The sequence below is a fragment of the Halictus rubicundus genome, unplaced genomic scaffold, assembly GCF_050948215.1.
Source record: "Halictus rubicundus isolate RS-2024b unplaced genomic scaffold, iyHalRubi1_principal scaffold0075, whole genome shotgun sequence".
NCBI classification, from domain to species: Eukaryota; Metazoa; Arthropoda; class Insecta; order Hymenoptera; family Halictidae; genus Halictus; species Halictus rubicundus.
This window is the reverse complement of record NW_027488616.1, coordinates 878,464-887,768: the sequence shown is the minus strand read 5'-3', so window position 1 is coordinate 887,768 and position 9,305 is coordinate 878,464.

Below are 9,305 nucleotides of genomic sequence, written 5' to 3'. Positions count from 1 at the left end.
TCCTGTCCTCTATCCTATCACGTCCTCTATCCTATCAAATCCCCTATCCTATCCTCTATCATATCCTATCCTCTATCCTATCCAATCATCTATCCTATCCTCTATCCTATCCTATCCTCTATCCAATCCTATCCTCAATCCTTTCCCATACTCTATCCTATCCTACCCTCCGTCCTATCCTATCCGCTACCCAATCCTATCCTCTATCCTATCGCATCCTCTATCCTATCCTATCGTCTATTCTATAATATCCTCTATCCTATACTATCCTCTATCGTATAATATCCTCTATTCTATCCAATCCTCTATCCTATCCTCTATCCTATCCTCTATCCTATCCTATCCTCAATGCTATCCTGCATACTATCCAAACCTCTATCCTATTGGATCCTATATCCTATAATATCTTCTATCCTATCCTATACTTTATCCTATCCTCTCCTCTGTCCTATCCTATTTTCTATCCTATCCTATCCTCTATCCTATCCTGTCCTCTATCCTATCCTATGCTCTATCCAATCCTATCCTATCCTCTATCCTATCCTGTCCTCTATCCTATCACGTCCTCTATCCTATCCAATCCCCTATCCTATCCTCTATCCTATCCTATCCTCTATCCTATCCTATCCTCTATCCTATCCTATCCTCTATCCTATCCTATAATCTATCCTATCCTATCCTCTATCCTATCCTATCCTCTATCGTATCCCATCCTCTATCCTATCCGGCCCTCTATCCTATCCTATCCTCCATCCTATCCTCTCCTCTATCATATCCTGTCCCCTATCCTATCCTATACTCTATCCTATCCAATCCTCTATCCTATCCTATCCTCTATCCTATCGTATCCTCTTTCCAATCCCATCCTCTATCGTATTCTATCCTCTATTCTATCCTATCCTATATCCCATCCCATCCTCTATCCTAACCTATCCTCTATCCTATCCTATCCTCAATGCTATCCTGCATCCTATCCCATCCTCTATCCTATTGGATCCTATATCCTATCACAATCCTCTATCCTATCGTATCCTCTATCCTATCCCATCCTCTATCCTATCCTATCGTCAACCCTATAATATCCTCTATCCTATCCAATCATCTATCCTATCCTCTATCCTATCCTATCCTCTATCCTATCCTATCCTGTATCCTATCCTATCCTCTATCCTATCCTATCCTCTACCCTATCCTATCCTCTATCCTATCCTATCCTATCCTCTATCCTATCCTATCATCTATCCTATAATATCCTCTATCCTATATTATAGTCTATCCTATCCTATCCTCAATCCTATCGTATCCTCTATCCTATCCTATCCTCCATCCTATCCTATCCTCTATCCTATCCTATCCTCTATCCTATCCTATCCTCCATCCTAACCTATCCTCGATCGTATCGTATCCTCTATCCTATCGTATCCTATATCCTATCACAATCCTCTATCCTATCGTATCCTCTATCCTATCCCATCCTCTATCCTATCCTATCGTCAACCCTATAATATCCTCTATCCTATCCAATCATCTATCCTATCCTCTATCCTATCCTATCCTCTATCCTATCCTATCCTGTATCCTATCCTATCCTCTATCCTATCCTATCCTCTACCCTATCCTATCCTCTATCCTATCCTATCCTATCCTCTATCCTATCCTATCATCTATCCTATCCGATCCTCTATCCTATCCTATCCTCTATCCTATCCGATCCTCTATCCTATCCTATCCTCTATCCTATCCTGTCCTCTTTCCTATCCTATCCACAATCCTACTCTATCCTCTATCCTATCCTATCCTCTATCCTATCCTCAATCCTATCCAATCCCCTTTCCTATCCTCTGTCCTATAATATCCTCTATCCTATACTATAGTCTATCCTATCCTATCCTCTATCCTATCGTGTCCTCTATCCTATCCTATCCTCCATCCTATCCTATCCTCTATCCTATCCTATCCTCTATCCTATCCTATCCTCTATCCTATCCTATCCTCTATGCTATCCTATCCTCTATCCTATCCTATCGTCTATCCTATCCTATCCTCTATCATATCCTATCCTCTATCATATCCTATCCTCGATCGTATCGTATCCTCTATCCTATCGTATCCTCTATCCTACTCTATCCTCTATCCTATCCTATACTCTATCCTATCCAATACTCTATCCTATCCTATCCTCTATCCTATCCTATCCTCTATCATATTCTATCCTCTATCCTATGCTATACTCTATCCTATCCTATCCTCTATCCTATCCTATCCAATACTCTATCCTATCCTATCCTCTATCCTATCCTATCCTCTATCCTATCCTATCCTCTATCCTATCCTATCCTCTATCCTATCCTATCCTCTATCCTATCCTATCCTCTATCCTATCCTATCCTCTATCCTATCCTATCCTGTATCCTATCCAATCGCCTATCCCATCCTCTATCCTATCCTATCGTCTATCCTATAATATCCTCTATCCTATCCAATCATCTATCCTATCCTCTATCCTATCCTATCCTCTATCCAATCCTATCCTCAATCCTTTCCCATACTCTATCCTATCCTACCCTCCGTCCTATCCTATCCGCTACCCAATCCTATCCTCTATCCTATCGCATCCTCTATCCTATCCTATCGTCTATTCTATAATATCCTCTATCCTATACTATCCTCTATCGTATAATATCCTCTATTCTATCCAATCCTCTATCCTATCCTCTATCCTATCCTCTATCCTATCCTATCCTCAATGCTATCCTGCATACTATCCAAACCTCTATCCTATTGGATCCTATATCCTATAATATCCTCTATCCTATCCTATACTTTATCCTATCCTATCATCTGTCCTATCCTATTTTCTATCCTATCCTATCCTCTATCCTATCCTGTCCTCTATCCTATCCTATCCTCTATCCAATCCTATCCTATCCTCTATCCTATCCTATCCTCTATCCTATCACGTCCTCTATCCTATCAAATCCCCTATCCTATCCTCTATCATATCCTATCCTCTATCCTATCCTATCCTCCATCGTATCCTATCCTCTATCCTATCCTATCCTCCATCCTATCCTATCCTCTCTCGTATCCTATCGTCTATCCTATCCAATCCCCTATCCTATCCTCTATCATATCCTATCCTCTATCCTATAATATAAGCTATCCTATCCTATCCTATCCTCTATCATATCCAATCCCCTATCCTATCCTCTATCCTATCCTATCCTCTATCCTATCCTATCCTCTATCCTATCCTATCCTCTATCCTATCCTATCCTCTATCCTATCCTATAATCTATCCTATCCTATCCTCTATCCTATCCTATCCTCTATCGTATCCCATCCTCTATCCTATCCGGCCCTCTATCCTATCCTATCCTCCATCCTATCCTCTCCTCTATCATATCCTGTCCCCTATCCTATCCTATACTCTATCCTATCCAATCCTCTATCCTATCCTATCCTCTATCCTATCGTATCCTCTTTCCAATCCCATCCTCTATCGTATTCTATCCTCTATTCTATCCTATCCTATATCCCATCCCATCCTCTATCCTAACCTATCCTCTATCCTATCCTATCCTCAATGCTATCCTGCATCCTATCCCATCCTCTATCCTATTGGATCCTATATCCTATAATATCCTCTATCCTATCCTATACTTTATCCTATCCTATCCTCTGTCCTATCCTATTTTCTATCCTATCCTATCCTCTATCCTATCCTGTCCTCTATCCTATCCTATCCTCTATCCTATCCTATCCTCTATCCTGTCCTATCCTCTATCCTATCCTATCCTCTATCCTATCGTATCCTCTATCCTATCCTATCCTCTATGCTATCCTATCCTCTATCCTATCCTATCCTCTATCCTCTGTCCTATCCTATCCTCTATCCTATCCTCTATAATATCGTATCCTCTATCCTATCCTATCCTTTATCCTATAATATCATCTATCCAATGCTATTCTCTATCCTATCCCATCCTCTGCCCTATCCTATACTCTATCCTATCATATCCTCTATCCTATGCTATCCTCTTTCCTATCTTCTACTCTATCCTATCCTATCCTCTATCATATCCTATCCTCTATCGTATCCTATCCTCTATCCTATCCTATCGTCTATCATATCCTATCCTCTATCCTATCCTATCCTCTATCATATCCTATCCTCTATCCTATCCTATCCTCTATCCTATCCTATCCTCTATCCTATCCTATCCTCTATCCTCTCCAATCCTCTATCCTATCCTATCCTCTATCCTATCCTATCCTATCCTCTATCCTGTAGTATCCTCTATCCTATCCTATCCTCTATCCTATCCTATCCTCTATCCTATCCTGTCCTCTATCCTATTGTATCCTCTATCCTATCCTATCCTCTATCCTATCCTATCCTCTATCCTATCCTATCCTCTATCCTATCCTCTATCCTATCCTCTATCCTATCCTCTATCCTATCATATCCTCTATCCTATCTTATCCTCAACCCTATCCTATCCTCAATCCTATCCGATCCTCTATCCTATCCTATCCTCTATCATATCCTATCCTCTATCGTATCCTATCCTCTATCCTATCCTATACTCTATCCTATCCTATCCTCTACCCTATCCTATCCTCTATCCTATCCTATCCTATCCTCTATCCTATCCTATCATCTATCCTATCCGATCCTCTATCCTATCCTATCCTCTATCCTATCCGATCCTCTATCCTATCCTATCCTCTATCCTATCCTGTCCTCTTTCCTATCCTATCCACAATCCTACTCTATCCTCTATCCTAACCTATCCTCTATCCTATCCTCAATCCTATCCAATCCCCTTTCCTATCCTCTGTCCTATAATATCCTCTATCCTATACTATAGTCTATCCTATCCTATCCTCTATCCTATCGTGTCCTCTATCCTATCCTATCCTCCATCCTATCCTATCCTCTATCCTATCCTATCCTCTATCCTATCCTATCCTCTATCCTATCCTATCCTCTATGCTATCCTATCCTCTATCCTATCCTATCGTCTATCCTATCCTATCCTCTATCATATCCTATCCTCTATCATATCCTATCCTCGATCGTATCGTATCCTCTATCCTATCGTATCCTCTATCCTATTCTATCCTCTATCCTATCCTATACTCTATCCTATCCAATACTCTATTCTATCCTATCCTCTATCCTATCCTATCCTCTATCATATTCTATCCTCTATCCTATCCTATACTCTATCCTATCCTATCCTCTATCCTATCCTATCCAATACTCTATCCTATCCTATCCTCTATCCTATCCTATCCTCTATCCTATCCTATCCTCTATCCTATCCTATCCTCTATCCTATCCTATCCTCTATCCTATCCTATCCTGTATCCTATCCAATCGCCTATCCCATCCTCTATCCTATCCTATCGTCTATCCTATAATATCCTCTATCCTATCCAATCATCTATCCTATCCTCTATCCTATCCTATCCTCTATCCAATCCTATCCTCAATCCTTTCCCATACTCTATCCTATCCTACCCTCCGTCCTATCCTATCCGCTACCCAATCCTATCCTCTATCCTATCGCATCCTCTATCCTATCCTATCGTCTATTCTATAATATCCTCTATCCTATACTATCCTCTATCGTATAATATCCTCTATTCTATCCAATCCTCTATCCTATCCTCTATCCTATCCTCTATCCTATCCTATCCTCAATGCTATCCTGCATACTATCCAAACCTCTATCCTATTGGATCCTATATCCTATAATATCTTCTATCCTATCCTATACTTTATCCTATCCTCTCCTCTGTCCTATCCTATTTTCTATCCTATCCTATCCTCTATCCTATCCTGTCCTCTATCCTATCCTATGCTCTATCCAATCCTATCCTATCCTCTATCCTATCCTATCCTCTATCCTATCACGTCCTCTATCCTATCAAATCCCCTATCCTATCCTCTATCATATCCTATCCTCTATCCTATCCTATCCTCCATCGTATCCTATCCTCTATCCTATCCTATCCTCCATCCTATCCTATCCTCTATCGTATCCTATCGTCTATCCTATCCAATCCCCTATCCTATCCTCTATCATATCCTATCCTCTATCCTATAATATAAGCTATCCTATCCTATCCTATCCTCTATCATATCCAATCCCCTATCCTATCCTCTATCCTATCCTATCCTCTATCCTATCCTATCCTCTATCCTATCCTATCCTCTATCCTATCCTATCCTCTATCCTATCCTATCCTCTATCCTATCCTATAATCTATCCTATCCTATCCTCTATCCTATCCTATCCTCTATCGTATCCTATCCTCTATCCTATCCGGCCCTCTATCCTATCCTATCCTCCATCCTATCCTCTCCTCTATCATATCCTGTCCCCTATCCTATCCTATACTCTATCCTATCCAATCCTCTATCCCATCCTATCCTCTATCCTATCGTATCCTCTTTCCAATCCCATCCTCTATCGTATTCTATCCTCTATTCTATCCTATCCTATATCCCATCCCATCCTCTATCCTAACCTATCCTCTATCCTATCCTATCCTCAATGCTATCCTGCATCCTATCCCATCCTCTATCCTATTGGATCCTATATCCTATAATATCCTCTATCCTATCCTATACTTTATCCTATCCTATCCTCTGTCCTATCCTATTTTCTATCCTATCCTATCCTCTATCCTATCCTGTCCTCTATCCTATCCTATCCTCTATCCTATCCTATCCTCTATCCTCTCCTATCCTCTATCCTATCCTATCCTCTATCCTATCGTATCCTCTATCCTATCCTATCCTCTATGCTATCCTATCCTCTATCCTATCCTATCCTCTATCCTCTGTCCTATCCTATCCTCTATCCTATCCTCTATAATATCGTATCCTCTATCCTATCCTATCCTTTATCCTATAATATCTTCTATCCTATGCTATTCTCTATCCTATCCCATCCTCTGCCCTATCCTATACTCTATCCTATCATATCCTCTATCCTATGCTATCCTCTTTCCTATCTTCTACTCTATCCTATCCTATCCTCTATCATATCCTATCCTCTATCGTATCCTATCCTCTATCCTATCCTATCGTCTATCCTATCCTATCCTCTATCCTATCCTATCCTCTATCATATCCTATCCTCTATCCTATCCTATCCTCTATCCTATCCTATCCTCTATCCTCTCCAATCCTCTATCCTATCCTATCCTCTATCCTATCCTATCCTATCCTCTATCCTGTAGTATCCTCTATCCTATCCTATCCTCTATCCTATCCTATCCTCTATCCTATCCTATCCTCTATCCTATTGTATCCTCTATCCTATCCTATCCTCTATCCTATGCTATCCTCTTTCCTATCTTCTACTCTATCCTATCCTATCCTCTATCCTATCCTATCCTCTATCATATCCTATCCTCTATCGTATCCTATCCTCTATCCTATCCTATCGTCTATCCTATCCTATCCTCTATCATATCCAATCCCCTACCCTATCCTCTATCCTATCCTATCCTCTATCCTATCCTATCCTCTTTCCTATCCTATCCTCGATCCTACTCTATCCTCTATCCTATCCTATCCTCTATCCTATCCTCAATCCTATCCAATCCCCTATCCTATCCTCTGTCCTATAATATCCTCTATCCTCTATTATAGTCTATCATATCCTATCCTCAATCCTATCGTATCCTCTATCCTATCCTATCCTCCATCCTATCCTATCCTCTATCCTATCCTATCCTCTATCCTATTCTATCCTCTATCCTATCCTATACTCTATCCTATCCAATACTCTATCCTATCCTATCCTCTATCCTATCCTATCCTCGATCCTACTCTATCCTCTATCCTATCCTATCCTCTATCCTATCCTCAATCCTATCCAATCCCCTATCCTATCCTCTGTCCTATAATATCCTCTATCCTCTATTATAGTCTATCATATCCTATCCTCAATCCTATCGTATCCTCTATCCTATCCTATCCTCCATCCTATCCTATCCTCTATCCTATCCTATCCTCTATCCTATTCTATCCTCTATCCTATCCTATACTCTATCCTATCCAATACTCTATCCTATCCTATCCTCTATCCTATCCTATCCTCTATCATATTCTATCCTCTATCCTATCCTATACTCTATCCTATCCTATCCTCTATCCTATCCTATCCAATACTCTATCCTATCCTATCCTCTATCCTATCCTATCCTCTATCCTATCCTATCCTCTATCCTATCCTATCCTCTATCCTATCCTATCCTCTATCCTATCCTCTATCCTATCCTATCCTCTATCCTATCCTATCCTGTATCCTATCCAATCGGCTATCCCATCCTCTATCCTATCCTATCGTCTATCCTATAATATCCTCTATCCTATCCAATCATCTATCCTATCCTCTATCCTATCCTATCCTCTATCCAATCCTATCCTCAATCCTTTCCCATACTCTATCCTATCCTACCCTCCGTCCTATCCTATCCGCTACCCAATCCTATCCTCTATCCTATCGCATCCTCTATCCTATCTTATCGTCTATTCTATAATATCCTCTATCCTATACTATCCTCTATCGTATAATATCCTCTATTCTATCCAATCCTCTATCCTATCCTCTATCCTATCCTCTATCCTATCCTATCCTCAATGCTATCCTGCATACTATCCAAACCTCTATCCTATTGGATCCTATATCCTATAATATCCTCTATCCTATCCTATACTTTATCCTATCCTATCCTCTGTCCTATCCTATTTTCTATCCTATCCTATCCTCTATCCTATTTTGTCCTCTATCCTATCCTATCCTCTATCCAATCCTATCCTATCCTCTATCCTATCCTATCCTCTATCCTATCACGTCCTCTATCCTATCAAATCCCCTATCCTATCCTCTATCATATCCTATCCTCTATCCTATCCTATCCTCCATCGTATCCTATCCTCTATCCTATCCTATCCTCCATCCTATCCTATCCTCTATCGTATCCTATCGTCTATCCTATCCAATCCCCTATCCTATCCTCTATCATATCCTATCCTCTATCCTATAATATAAGCTATCCTATCCTATCCTATCCTCTATCATATCCAATCCCCTATCCTATCCTCTATCCTATCCTATCCTCTATCCTATCCTATCCTCTATCCTATCCTATCCCCTATCCTATCCTATCCTCTATCCTATCCTATCCTCTATCCTATCCTATAATCTATCCTATCCTATCCTCTATCCTATCCTATCCTCTATGGTATCCTATCCTCTATCCTATCCTATCCTCTA